Consider the following 14,974-nt stretch of genomic DNA (forward strand, 5'->3'; position numbering starts at 1 on the left):
AGCTTGAGCTTGGAGCCTTCTTCTTGCCTTTCATCCTTTTGTGTTCATCACATGCAAAAACATATGGATTTGAAGAAGGGTCTGTTTGGTTGGGCTGTGGCTGTGAAAAAAGTTGTTGTAGGCTGTGAGCTGTGGAAAAGCTGTTGTAGGCTGTAAGCTGTTAAAAAGCTAAAAACCGTTTGGTGGAAACCACTAAAAGTCGTTAAAAATTCTTTGATATATGTTTTCACAGTTCCATCCGAAAAGTCACTAAAAGCAGGTCCAGAGGTGCTTTCAGATTTGCACTACGAGAAAGTCGGCTTTTAGAAAAAGCTGCCTCCTGGATCCAGCCCTTTGGTTGACTTTTGGCTTTTAGGGAGGCAAAAGCTAAAGCCAAAAGTCAAACCAAACACACCCGAAGTTGGCTCCTCTTCTTGACCCATCTTACATGACATTTCAAATGCCACAATATTTCCAATCACAAGTGTTGGGGTCATTTGGCTTAAGTTCTCCAAATTATGAAGAACGATGATGATGCTCCCGTATTTTTGTTGAGCTAATAGAGAGATGATCTTCCTTACAATCTTCGCATCATCTAGCTTATTAATGGCAATAGAATTGAGCTCATTAATAACAAGATTTAAACGTGAATACATGTCTTTAACAAGCTTATTTTCTTTCATAGCAAAAGAACTGGACTCATTTAAGACTAGACAATCACTACAACCTTTTAGGTCTTCTGTGACATTATGATTACGTCACTAACTAGTGTTTATTTGTCACGGGTTGTATTTTTGTGACGTCATTGTGACATAAAGGCCATCGTCACAGAAGGTGCGTGTTAAATGGACTACAATGACGATCATCAATAAATCGTCATAGATTTTATGACGCATATCAGATTTGTCACTACATCTATGACGCTCTATTTCGTCATAAGTGCCTCTAAAAATGTCACAATTAGTACTATCACATATTGCCACATGGCTAATGATGATGACGTGATATTTGACATGGCAAAACCTTTATGATGAAAATATTTGTTATAGATTTGATCACGTAGCAAGCCACGTGGCAAAATTCTTGTGATGAAGATTTTTGTCAAAAAATGGAAGGTGGTGGCCACTTACGTGGCAATACATTTGTGACGAACATTTTCATCATAAAATGTGATGACGTGGCAAGTGACGTGGCGAAGCATCTGTGATAGATACAATCGTCATCAGAAGGAACACCTCATAAGCATTCATATTGTCATGGAATATTACACATCACAACCAAAATATCATATGAATTTGTTCAACACAAATATTTCATCCAACAGATAATAATATAACTTCAAAACATATAGATGCAAATCCTTTAACTTAAAATCCAAATATAATCCAATAACTTCAACTCAAAGTATTAAACAGTAAGCATAATTGAAAATAATCCTATAACTACAAATCCAGAGCTATTGTAACTAGCTACTAAAGTAGTCATAAGGTTGCAGGTCCTATTGGGGTCAAGCGGAGTTAAGATGGAAAAACTTGGCCTCGATTGAAGCTTAATAGTTGATGAAGAATATTGTTATTTCCTTTCATTGACCTCTTCATACTATCAATGGTGTCCTGAGATGCTCCAGTCTCTAAGGTTTCCACTTCTTCATGAAGTCCATCTTTTTCTTGTTGCTCGACCTCTAGTTGATCCTAAAGTTGTTGAACCTTTGCAGAAACTGTCATTGCGGAGCTTTTCTTGGAGGCGGTATGAAGACCAGATTGCATAGGAACACACTGGAGCTCGATAGCACATTAGAAACAACTTTTGTAGGAGATTTTGGTTGTTGTCCATCCTGAACTGGTGCTGCCACAATTTCTTCCAAGTCAACCTAATATAAAGGTTAAAGGTTATTCATCAGTATAGGATACCACAAGTTGCAAGTTATGTGTACTAACATGAAAGGAAAACAAGTAGTTACAATAGCTTTCTGAACATTTTAGCTAAAACCTTTCTTCTCGCTACACGACATCTTCTTGAAAAGATCTATTGCACTAGATTCAACATCCTTATATTTTCTTGCCTCTAGAATGATATAAAACGAATCTAGTAAGAATGAAGGTCTTGAAATAAGGTATAATTTGGATTTCGAAATAACAATTTAAAAGGTATTTTAGATATGAACAATGCTAAAGTATTTAAATGAAATATTATGAAAGCATCCTTCAAGTAGCATGTGTCAATAACAAAATAAATACAATTCATCCAGGTGGAATAACTAGGACATCACAATCATAAGTCAAGACATATGGTACTAAAGTAGAAATGAAGGTTGCTGCATAATCAAGAAATGTAGGTGAACGTTAAAATGAAACAATTAGGGGAAACTATATGAGCAAACATAGATGTTAAACTAACTCTATTTGCAGCATTACACATTCATAACTATATGAGCAAACAGAGATGTTAAAGTAACTTTATTGGTAGCATTACACATTCACAGATCATTCAACTATGCACATAAGTAAACAATGATTATTTTCTTACCAATATATAAGCCTTTGCAATGTAGGACTGTGAGCCTGTGCATTGTGGATACTGTACTTTTTCACGATTAAATTTGTTCTTCAAACAACTAATATGGCCTACATGCCAGATATTAAACTAATAAGAACTGAAACTAGACTTGATTTTAGCCAAAAGGCCGAGAAAATATGAATTAAAATATGAGTTGAAAAGAAGGTATGCCCAATAACCCACCTTCGCACCTTAAGTTCACATATCCATGTGTGTTGTAATCCTTATCAATAATATCATCTCACAAGTTCCTAGCTGATAGCTGGACAGAGAAGAAAAAATACAGATTTAGAAACTGAACTACATACAGCTGATGAACACACAAAAAATAATAGCAGAAGACATGACCCTGATGAGCAGAGAATTGATTGCTCACTTGTCTTGTGGAGGTTTTTAGAACAACACATTTTCCTTTCCTTGTGAGTTTAAATCAATGTTAGCACCATCCTCCTCAGCTTAATCCTCAGTGTTCATTTCCAAGATCTAGAACAGTTGAGAAAAGGTCAAGTCGTGTATGAGTAACATAAACAAAATAAATGATTTCCATACTCTCTGCCCGACAAATACCAAATAATAAGGAAATAAAAAATTAGTAGCATAATTTCCATAGGACTGGAGTGCAGTAGAGTCAACTACAAGAATGCATGTCATCATGGTTCATTTATGATGTGAGATATTTGAATGCTCCATAGATACACAGATCTATAAAGCCATCAGGTCTTCAAAACTTATTGTTTAGGGACTGTGATACTCAAAATTTTGAAAGCTAAGGTAGTTGGTATATGCAACATTGTATACAATATCATACATTGTACATGTGTAGTGTTGTCTAGTGAAACGAAAGCTGTGGATTCTTTTTTGTTTGGCTAGCCAACAAAAAAGCATGAAACCTAGACTTTTGCCATGGAAAATGTGATAAAGAAGGGTATTTTTTGGATGATCGTATCCGATTTGTTAGAAGTTGTAGGCTCTGTAAAGAACTCTGTGATGGTTCCAAGCGCCATAGCGAGTTGCAATATTAGGAACGAATAAATCGGATTTATCATATCTATCTGAAGATTCTTGCGGAAAAGAAAAAAATGTCTATGTATTATAATGTAAGATGTTACCATCCTAAAGAAACATATAATAAATGTGTTTTTTTGGTTTATTAGCCTGAAAATTTTGTATGAGTAGGAAAATAAAAAAATTATGAGTGATCCCTGATTTCTGTAACTATATTGGTATCTGTACATGTAGATTCGATCGTTTAAGGATCCTTTTTTATTGTTTGTATGTGTGTCGATGTGGTATTAATAGGTTCGTTGGTTAACTATAAATAATGTGGAGGGATGGAAGGCATATGTGTAAGTTGATCCTATGCAATCTTCAGTATCACGATGTTCAAAAGGTTGAATATGTACTTTACATCTTTTCCAGCGTGATGATTCTGCATGCATAAGCAGCTATGAAGCACATTAACAAGGAATTGACAGGTGTACATCATAACAGTGGCATCTGAAGTAAAGAAATAGCTAAGGCCTAAGGCACACCGCGCACACGTCTCAGTTTGAAAACTGAAGTTTAACTGATTTAGACATGAGAGGACATAGCAGGCAGAACAATAACCAGTGACAAATTGAATCGAGGAGTAAGTGGGGTGGGTAAACATAGTTCTACAATACATTGGAAAATTTCGAATCCCCCTCAATCCCTGAGACCATGACATTTGGTAGGGGGCTAGGGGACAAGGATTCACCTCGCTGAGCGCACCAAGGACTAGCAAATCTAGGTCTGGAACATTCGCATTTGAGAAAATTAAGTGACAGTAGCGGATGTGGAGCGAGTGCTGGAGAAGAGAAAGGAATTACTATTGCAAAGCCCGATGCTGGACTCCTCGGTGTTGATGGTGTAAAGGACGCCCTCATACCCGATCTCGCTCTTCAAAGTCAAGCTAATGCAGCTCCCGATGTACAACTATGCGGATCTGACCACCCCACCGCTGGAGGCAGAGGTAGCCGCGAGGTCGAGGAGGAGGACGTTGAAGCCGACGGTGGTGCTTCGGCCGCCATGGCTGTCATAGGATCACGGTGATGTGAGGTGGTGCTGGCCGAGAGGGAGAGGGGGAATGAAACCCTAGCAAGAGGTCGGTCAGATGCTTAGTCCGTTGGTGCGCTTGCTCTTAGGGGTGGATATCGAGCCAGCTCGGCTCGGCTCGAACGAGCTCGAGCTGGCTCGTTAAGAAAACGAGCTGGCTCGGCTCGGCTCGTTAAGCAACCGAGCCAGAGAACCAGCTCGGCTCGGCTCGTTTGCGAGCTCGAGCTGGCTCGTTTAGCTCGCGAGCCACAACAAAAAATAGTATACATGTATATATACAACAATACAATCAATTGCTAGTTAATTTCATACAAATTTAACACTAGAAAAGACTAACAATAATCATAATTTTATATATCACATCATTTAAACCCAAAACTAACATAGTTTATCACTTATTAATTCATCAAATACAAGTATATGCTTTGTTTTATAGATAAATGTTAGCTCATTCGAGCTAACGAGCTGGCTCGAGCTCGTGTCGAGCTGGCTCGTTAAGAAACCGAGCTGAGATGTTAGCTCAGCTCGTGATAAAATTGAAACGAGCCGAGTCGAGCCGAGCCGAGCTGACCACGAGTCGAGCGAGCTCACGAGCCACGAGTATTTTGTCCAGCCCTACTTGCTCTCCTCACTGCTCTTGATTAATGGGCTTAGTAGTACAATGATCATGATGATGGGTTGCGACACGATATAAGGACAATTATTACACTTTATCTTAATAAAAAACCTAAAGATATAAGTTAAAACGAATGTCAACCACTTTTTATAGTTTGCTCATTCGGTCGTCCTTATTTAGCTAGTGTAGTGATATTATATGGAAGCATTGTGTTGCTTGTGGCTTCCTATCATGTTGCGTTTGGCTGGTTTCTCACGGTCCATCTTTGAGGTAACAATCCACTAATGGAGGTTTGACTGATTTTACTGTCTATCTATGAGGTAACAGACCACTGGAAGTGGATGCAAATAAACATACACGCTTCACACGTGACATATGATGACCGTTGAAACTGGTGCTTTATAGTAGTAGAGATAGAGATAGAGATAGAGATCACACGGCTACAAATTTATGAGGGATAGTATGGAACCAAAGGAATTTGGCCATCTTCAGCAAATCTCCTATCTCATCCTCTATTTCAAACTTCACTTTGTAAATAGTATCAACCAGTGTCATCTACAATGTCGTGTCCTCTATTTTACACGATCCATTGAAGACGTCTTAGAGGGGATTGAGGGGACTAAAATCTCCTTCCTATCCAATTTTGAATAAGAACATAATTTTAGCCCACTCAATCTATTTCGATTCCCTTGCTCCCAAACTAGCCCTAAGACGGTGAGGCCACTTGGGATGGGGAGCTTTGCTCCCTGTTTTGTATATAGAGAATCGACGATTTTTTATGGTATCTAAACTTATATCCATATGTCAAAATTAAATGGCCTATAGATGGATGGAGAAGCCATATCTCTTTTAACATTAATGCATGTTTGGATCCATGAATTGAAACCAATACTAGAAAGTACTTCTCATTTTATTATCACATCATTTTATAATTCCTCTCAATTCATAGGAACCAAACAGGACATTAGAGAAAAAAATTATCCCGCTGACAAATCTGTGGGTATAAGATAAATAAAATATTTCTTTAGCAACAAATATGTCAAAAGTCTAGTGGAGGAAGAGGTTTTGGAAACCCATATGTCATAGTTTCAAGTCATTTATATTGTAGTTTTTATTTTATTTTTATCTAAGATTTTATTTATTTATTATGAAAAAATTCTATTGTGGTAACCATATTGTCATGTGTGACAGTATGTCAAACATTAAAGTCTATGTGGCTTTGGAACCTACCATAATGGTGGGTCATGCGTGTTAACATGGATATTAGTATTTAAAAAATACATCATATGTCTATTATATATACACATTCTCATGCAATATTATAACAATTAATATGTTGTGAAGGTTATGACGATTTATTATTATAACTATTCATATATTGTCATATAAAATTGTCACAAACATGATGCTAGAGTATGTTATGACAATATTAATGACAGAGGTTAAATTTTCGTCACTATACTAAGTCATCTTCTGAAAATTGTCACAAGCAAGATGATCTAATGACGAATTACTCTATTGTCATCGATTATTCGTCATAGAAGGCCATAAGTGTTGTAGTGAATATTTTTGCCCATGGACATTTGATGTGTCATCATGGAGCTCATGCAATTTTAGCCAAATCTCATTGGCATTTTTCAATGTAAATACTTGATTGGAAATTTCTATGCTAAGAGATTCATACAAGCAATTTTTGGCTCTAACATTCAAATGAATTTATTTTTCGTCACTCGCGATGAGCTTCTTAGGATTCTTAGGTGATTTCATCCCGTCGCGACTGACTCTACAAACACCTAGATCAACCACTTCTAGGTAACAAGCCATTCTAGCACTATAATAAGGACAATTAGTGCCATCGAAGTGTGGTGGCCTATGGGTATCTATCTCTTTTTTCTAAAAGCATCGACTCAATTAGCGGTGGAGCTAAAACTTTCCAAATGACTCAAACCAGGCTCTGATACCACTTGTAGGAAACAGTGACACCTGAGAGGGGGTTGAATTAGGACTTCTAAAACTTTCTCTAAACAAAGCCACAAATTAATCCCTAGAGAAAAACATATGCAAATAAGTAAACTAGATTGTGCAAACTAGGTTTTGTCTAAGTGTTATCTCTACCGCAAAAGGAGTTTTGCAACCTAAGTTCCAATCCTAGCCATTCTAACTAGAAATAGAGATATTGAAACTTAAGTACATGAATGTAAATGTGGAAGCTAAAGAGCAAAGGTAGACATGCAAAATCTTGTGGATGACACCAGTATTTTTATCGAGGTATCTAGAACCATGCAATGTCTAGACTAATCCTCGTTGGTGCTCCTATGCAAAGGGTAGCCCACGTGAGGGCCAAGCACCACAGACGAGTAACTCCATATAGGGCCACAAGCCTTCTCCACGTGCAAGTGGTGCTCCACTTCCAGTCTCCTCTTAGACGCTCCCCTCCGTTTTCACTATCGAGCTTCCAGTCGAAACACCACAGACCTCGTTCCATTCGGTATACGATGCTAATTCTGACACAAACATAGTTGTCACGGTCTCGCAAGACTCTCGTCCCACTCAATGCAATATTACAATGTCTCGTGCAAGAACCAAGGGGTTTTGTGTTTTTTAAACTCACTCAACTAACTTGGAATCACCTCGCAATAGAGGTCTAACTAACCTAAGCACCTCGCAAAGTGCCTAATCAGCAAGTGTTTCTATTAAGCACTTGGGTGTTTGAGCACTTGGTAATGTCTAAAACATGTGTTGGTATGTTGCTTGGGCTCTCACACCGTCATATGGTCGGCCAAGAGGGTATAAATAGCCCCCACTCAAAACTATCCGATAACTTGGAACCAGACCTAACTTATTCAGAATATCTCGTCTGAGTTTTGGACCAAAAGGATCGAGTCACTCGAAAAAGGACACTCGAGTTATATAAAGTACAATGGAACCAACATACAGAAGAAGAGGCTACTTGGGAATATGAAGATTACTTAGAAAAGCATTTTCCCGAGTTTCTAGCTTCTTGTAAACCTTAAAGTTTTGCACACTTTATTGAAAAGTTAGATTAGACCCACGCACCCACCCCTGCCTTGTAAGAGAAAATAGGAAATAAAGTTATGACACATTTCTTTTCTATTACTTACCCACGAGCTTTAATATCTTGGGATGAGATTCTTTTACGGCAGAGAGGATGTAACACCCCTAGTGTTACGGAACTAAAACTTGGCATGACATCATATGCACCGACATTACATTACTTGTGATACACCTAGAATGCATTCACTAGGCAAAAACTTCAATAAAACATGTGATGTGATGCTTGCTTGAGTATATGATCTGGTAAGAGGATTCCTTAAGCTAGGTAGAGGTGAATCTCCCCAAGGGCTAGTAGCAGGTGACCTCATGTTTTAGGCACAAAGGAGTGATCTTACCAAGTTGGGTAGACATGATTTAAGAGGTGATGAATTGGAAAGCTTAAGCACTTGAAGTACCTTGGAACACCCAAAATCCTAATTTGGAGTTCCAAAACCCTAAATAGTGACTTATAGAGGACTTCAAATTCTAACCACTCTTGCAAAAAGTGTGTATACCAAAGTAGTATAGTTTTGAGAGCTTAACATTTTTCCTCTTTAGGGATTTCCAAGTGTTGTGAAGTAAATGGGAGTAAAGTGCAAAAGTTCATATGTAAAGTGCTGAAAAACAGTCGTATTGAGCAAAGTTTGTACCCTTGTAGTTTTAGATCCATAAGAGTTTTGCAATAAGTCACTATGGCAAAGTTGTAGGGTTACTATAGTAGTACCAAGTTACTTAAGTGACCTAGCCCTAGAACCATATGAAATCTAGTGCAAAACGCATCCAAAGTATGGCTATCAGACTAGAAGTTTTACTGAAAACAACAATCCAGTGGCACTTCCTTAACTTAGGAGCCATTTTGTGCTTGATCCATTAAGAGAATGACCATGATCCTTATGACAAAGTTGAAGCCCTTACATTGGTGAACATACTTCTTACAAGCAGTTGGGTCTAGTGTCGTGTGAATTCTGGAGAAAAAGGCTTCCAAATTTGGTCAGTCAGACGAGACAAATGGGGTTCAGACGTGAACGACCTGAAGATGATCACCCTCTGTAACACCCAAAATCCTAACTTGTGATTTAAGTAAATCATTTAAGAGAAAAAAATTAAAATAATCAAACTAAAGTACCCTTGATAAATAATTAAAACTTTAGAATTCACCCCTTTCTAAAAGTAAATGATCATAATAAAATAATGTTAGCTAAATCATATCTTGATAAAGATTTAGACAATTGAAAATGTGTTCTATCAAAACAAAGAAAGCATAATTTAAAATTTGAATTCAAATTATAAATGAAAATATAAAATAGAAATTGAGTAAAAAGAAAGGAAATGATAATATGGTCATTATTCCTTCCATAATTACATAATAGGAAGGAGAATAAATAATAATATTGCAAATAATAGGATTTATATTTACATTAGGATTATATTAGAGATTGGAAATCTGAAATTCAAAGCAGAAATTTGAATTTGGCTTGAATATTTGAATTTGGAAAAGGAAGGGAAAAAGAAAATGCGCAAACCGGTTCTAGGGCCGATTTCTTCCCCCTTGGCCCATTACCTGCGTCGGCCCAGCCCTTTTTCATTCACCGTGCGCAGTCCAACTCCCACAGCCGTGCGGCCCACTCCCACCTCACCTTACCACTGACGGATGGGGCCCCTCTGTCAGCCTTCACCATGGCATGCTCGTTACACCGTTGTGTGGGCCCGTCATGTCAGGAGCGTCAACAACCTCGTGCTTGGGGTGCGGACGGGATCTTCGAAACAGCCCTGGATTGGCCTCTCCTTGTGCGGATTCTAAGTGTCTCGTTCATGCGCCAAACTGACCTAGGGGATACTATAAAATCGTGCATCGTGCTTTGCCTTCCGGTACCTAGCGACCCAAGAGACCACGGGAGCCACGCCGACGCTGCTGAATCGCGTAGGCGCTCACGCCAGATTCCTTGGGCCAGGGCGGGGAGCTTCGCCACGTCTTTGTGGGGCGGTCGGTCACCTTTGCGGCCGAAGATTGTCGTCCGAGCTCGACCAATTTCTTAATGGAGCATTGGCTCCTCCGCGGAGCCCCCCCCCCCCCCCCCCGCGGGCCATTGTCGTTGCTTCATCACTGTCGGTGAGAACCTCTTTCTCAAATTTGCCATCGCCCAGCCTTCGATTAGCACCTAGTGTGGCTAGGGATTGTGCACCATGGGCCGTGCATGCCATACGCCGGTGGCAGCGCCGCCGCGGTACCCTGTGCGCCGTCATGGGAAGGGGAAAGTATTGTGACTGTTGGATCGCAATCGTGCGGTCTGGATTAGATAGGATTATGCCGATTCAGTCGTGTGATCCAGACCATTGGTATAACAGCGATCAGATAATGAGCGACTACAGCCTCAGGGAATCTTTGTAAAGGCTACGTAGTGAAACCTTGCCTATTCACCTTGGTAGTGTTTAAGGGTTTGATCGGCTCGAGGAAAAAGGAAATCACAGCTCGTGGGTAAAGTGTGCAACCTCTGCTGAGTGTTATGAAACTGATATGACAGTCATGCTCACGGTACTGAGTGGCCTTAGGAGCTCCATTGATTAGAGATACTATGATTACAGATGATGATGAGGATAATGATGGTTTTGATGGTTATGATTATGATTATGATTTTTTGCTATTCTTTCCATTTGGAAGGAGTTCTTTCCATTTGGAAGGAGAACATTAGGGCTAATAACTTGGGTTTAATGCTAAAACCTGGCTCTCTACTAGTAATAATTACCTGACCAACTAAAAGCAACTGCTTGATCTTAACCCCACAAAAAGCTAGTCCACCATAGCCATACAGGATACTTGCTGAGTATGTTGATGTGTACTCACCCTTTCTTTACAACATCAAACCCCCCAGGTTGTCCATATTGCAACCACTGCTGAGGAGAAGATGAAAGGGAAATTGGCCTAAACATTTCCCATAATCGATTTTTGTGGTTGACGTCCATCACAAACCACATGGACTAACTAGTTTGCCTAGTTGTCATTTATCTCAGGTGCATAAAGTTCAACATAAACCAACAAAGAAAATGGGTTAGGGAACTCTACAAAGTTTGGAGCAAAAACATGTTTTGGTGCAGCCAGTAGCACACCGGACACTGTCCGATGCCCAGGCCGAGGCACCTCGCGAACTGGCCACTCTCAGATTTTTTTAAGTGTCAGTCTGCTATAATTCACTGGGCTGACCGGTGAGCCAACAGAATAATGGTCAACTTTGCCAACGGTCGACTACGCTGACACAGGAACATTGAACAGTGCAGAAGTCATAAGTCATAACGCACCGGACTGTCTGGTGCCGCAAGAGGACAAAGGACTTCAATGGTCAACAGCTCCAAACCCCAACGGTTGGCTGACGTGGCACGCACTGGACAGTGAACAGTGCCATGTTCGGTGCACCACTAGACTATCTGGTGTGCTCATCGACAGCAACAGATGGAATAGTGGTTGGGGCTATAAATACCCCCCAACCACCATCATTCAAGCCATCCAAGTGTTCCGACCTTCACATTCAATACTAGAGCAAAGACATATATTCCAAGACACAATCAAAGGATCAAATCCTCTCTAAGTTCCAAAATCAACTCAAGTGCCTAGTGACTTGAGAGAGGATCATTTGTGTTTCTTTTGTTGCTCTTGTTGCTTGGATTGCTCTCCTCTTCTCACTCTAATTCTTCAAAGTGTTTTGTAAAGCTAGCAAGAGACACCTAATTGTGTGTTGATCCTTGTGGGGTCTTAGTGACCCGGGTGATTAAGAAGAAGCACTCAACCGGTCTAATTGACCGATTGAGAAAGGGAAAGGGTTGGAATAGACCCGGCCTTTGTGGCCTCCTCAACGGGGATTAGGTTCTTTGGAACCGAACCTCGGTAAACAAATTGTCGTGTTCAATTGTGTTGATCTTCACTCGATTTATTTCTTCCCTCTCCGCTCGCTAAAGTTCCCTTGCTAAATATTGTTTTGAGTTTGCTCCCAAAGTTATCCGCATTAATTGAGCAACTCATAGCAAGGGGAACAATCTTCCGCACTCCGAATTTATTTCTAACCATAACCTCAAGTATAGTGTGTTTTAAAGTTTGTAAATTTTAGGTTTCGCCTATTCACCCCCCCTCTAGGTGACTTTCAGAAGATGAAGTCGTGGTGGAGGATTTCTAGGAGTTCCAAGATTATGATGAGTTCTGTAACACCCCGAATTTGAGAGTTAAATTTTTCTTTCTCCAGCACTCACCAAATTTGGGGGTTACCTTTTCTCTTTCTTTTTTTCTCACTAAGCCTTGTTCATTTTCAAAGTTCTAGCGAGAATTAGCTTGACATCTTGTGTAAGTAAAACCCTAGGGTTAGATCTTTTGGTTGTTGCACCATGCCGGACCATGCATTTATTTTGGTTGTTGAGTGAATTGGTGAAATCATGCATTTAGAAAATAGAATAAAAAAGGGGAATTTCTCTCTCTCTCTCTTCCCCCTTTTTTGGGTCGGCTTCCGGCCGCGGCCCAGCCGGCGCCCCTCCCCTCCCCGTCGTGGGCCCCGTGTGGCCCAGCTAGGCGTGCGGCCCACCCCCACCCCTCCTCCTTTCCTCCCCCCGCATGGCCCACCCCCGCCTTGGGCCCGATTGGCGCCGCGGCGGCCCAACCGCCCCAACCCCCTCTCCGCGTCCTGCACGCGCCGCACGCGTGGGCGCAACCGCCGCCGCCACCACCCCTTGGTGGGGCCCGCCCGTCAGCCCCACCTCCTCCCCAAACCACCCCCCTTTCTCTCTCTCTACCCGCGCACGCCTCTCTCTCTCCCTCGACGTCGTTCGTCCTCACCGCGCGGTAAGCTCCCTCCCTCCTCTCTTCCTTCCCCCCTTCCTTCCCTTCCCCGGCCATGGCGCCGTCCGGCCGGGCCCGGCTCCCTCTCCCTCGCGCCCATCCCGGCGGCGGCCCCGTCCGCCTCGGCGCTCGCAGCCATGGCGCGCGGCCCAGCCTCGTCGCCCTGGCGCGGCTTCCCCCGCCCGGCGTCCTGTCCCCGCCCGGGCGCGCCCACCGGCGTCCCGCCCTTGCCCCGGCGCGGCTTCCCCTGCCCGGCCTCGTCCCGGCCCCGGTGCCCCCCGACGCCCCCAGCGCCCCCGGCTCCCTCCCTCTCCGCGGCGCGCCCAGCTCGTCCCCCCCCGCCCCATCCTCGGTTCCCCTCGGCGCGGTGGCGAGCCCGCCTGGCTCCCCCGCCCCTTGCCCCAGCGCAACTTCCCCCCCCCCCCCCGCCCGCCCCACGCGCACCCCCGCCCCGCGCGCACCCCCGCCCGGCAAAGCCCCCTCGCCCCGACGCGTGCCCCCGCTCGGCGCAGCCCGCCCGCCCGGCGCGACCTCCCCCGCACTCCCCGTTCCCCACCCCGGCGTGGCCCCTGCGCGACACGGCCCCGGCACGACGCGACTTCAGCTCGCGCGGCCGCGGTGCCCCTGTGTGGCGCGACCCCCTGCCCGCGGCTCGGCCCCGGCGTGTGCGCGACTCGTTCGCGGCACGTCGGCGTGGCCTTGCGCGCGCGCGTGCTCGCGTGGTGCGCGTGGCGTCTTGGCGCGGTTAGCCGTGCTCACAACACGACGCGTAGCGCCCTGCCTCGTTCGAGACGTGCTCGTCTACCCCTAAACGTGCCCGTCTACCCCTAGACATGCCCGTCTACCCCTAGCCACCCGTCTACCCCCCTCCCCATGTATTTTATGCGCGTTGATCATGTTATTTATATTGATGAAATGGAAATCTACTCAGAAATTGATCATGTTAGTTATCTCATGTAGTTAATCATTGACTTGGTTTAATATCGACCAATTGGAAGTAGTTGTAATTCTATTAGTGCATGTGATTAATACCTGTTAGTATGGCTAGGTAGAACTAGATGAAGTAATGATTAATTATACACCTACCCGTAATACGCTTCGATTATAGCTTTAACCACTGTGAGACCTTCTTTCTTCTCTTTCTAGCAATTGCGAATGCAAATTCGTATGTCATATTTTATGCATATTTGAATTATCCTCTCTCTTGTATGGTGTACTATTTATTTCCTAATTCAAATGTATGGATGTATGTTTGCGCTCGCATAGATAACAGTCTGGTTGAGGAGTCCGAAGAACTCGCAGGAGAAGCCCCTGAGCAGCAGCTAGTTGGTGGAGGCAAGTGTCCCCTGACCTACTTATGTCCTATACATTCCTTAATTCACTTTCCGCATTTACACAGTTTATACCTAAGGATTGACTAGCTTTTGTTATCCATGTCCTTGCTTACCTATTTGGGTTGGATTATTATGGTTTAGCTTTATGCTAGTGCTTAACATTAATTAATGAACATGATGAGATTTATCTATGATACGTTGTTTTCCTTCTTACTTATGATGATATACTTGTGGCAATTAAGGGGACTCGAGCGGTTTCTCGAGTGCCTCTCCGTAAGGACTTGTTCGTTGGATGACCGCCCGGGAAAACAGTGCAACCATGAGGGTGGAATGGGACGCCCTTAGCTGAATAATTAGAGGAACCGGGGTGTAGTTCGCTTAGCCGTCGTGCCGTTAATGGGGCTCGGTGTATGCGGCTCGCTCTGCCAAGGTTGGTTCGCCCCTTGGGGAGGAGTGCGGTGCATTTAGGAAACCTAATGGGCGGCTACAGCCCCGGGGAATCTTTGTAAAGGCTACGTAGTGATACCCTGCTGGGTCACCTTG

The 14,974-nt window shown here is 42.9% G+C and overlaps 2 pseudogenes; both read right to left on the minus strand.

The window, feature by feature from the left end:
• Positions 1–1,203: 1,203 nt before the first annotated feature.
• On the minus strand, positions 1,204–13,154 carry LOC118473019 (uncharacterized; annotated as a pseudogene).
• On the minus strand, positions 2,577–2,674 carry LOC111589882 (uncharacterized; annotated as a pseudogene).
• Positions 13,155–14,974: the final 1,820 nt, after the last annotated feature.

This window comes from Zea mays, chromosome 7 (genome assembly GCF_902167145.1).
Source record: "Zea mays cultivar B73 chromosome 7, Zm-B73-REFERENCE-NAM-5.0, whole genome shotgun sequence".
NCBI classification, from domain to species: Eukaryota; Viridiplantae; Streptophyta; class Magnoliopsida; order Poales; family Poaceae; genus Zea; species Zea mays.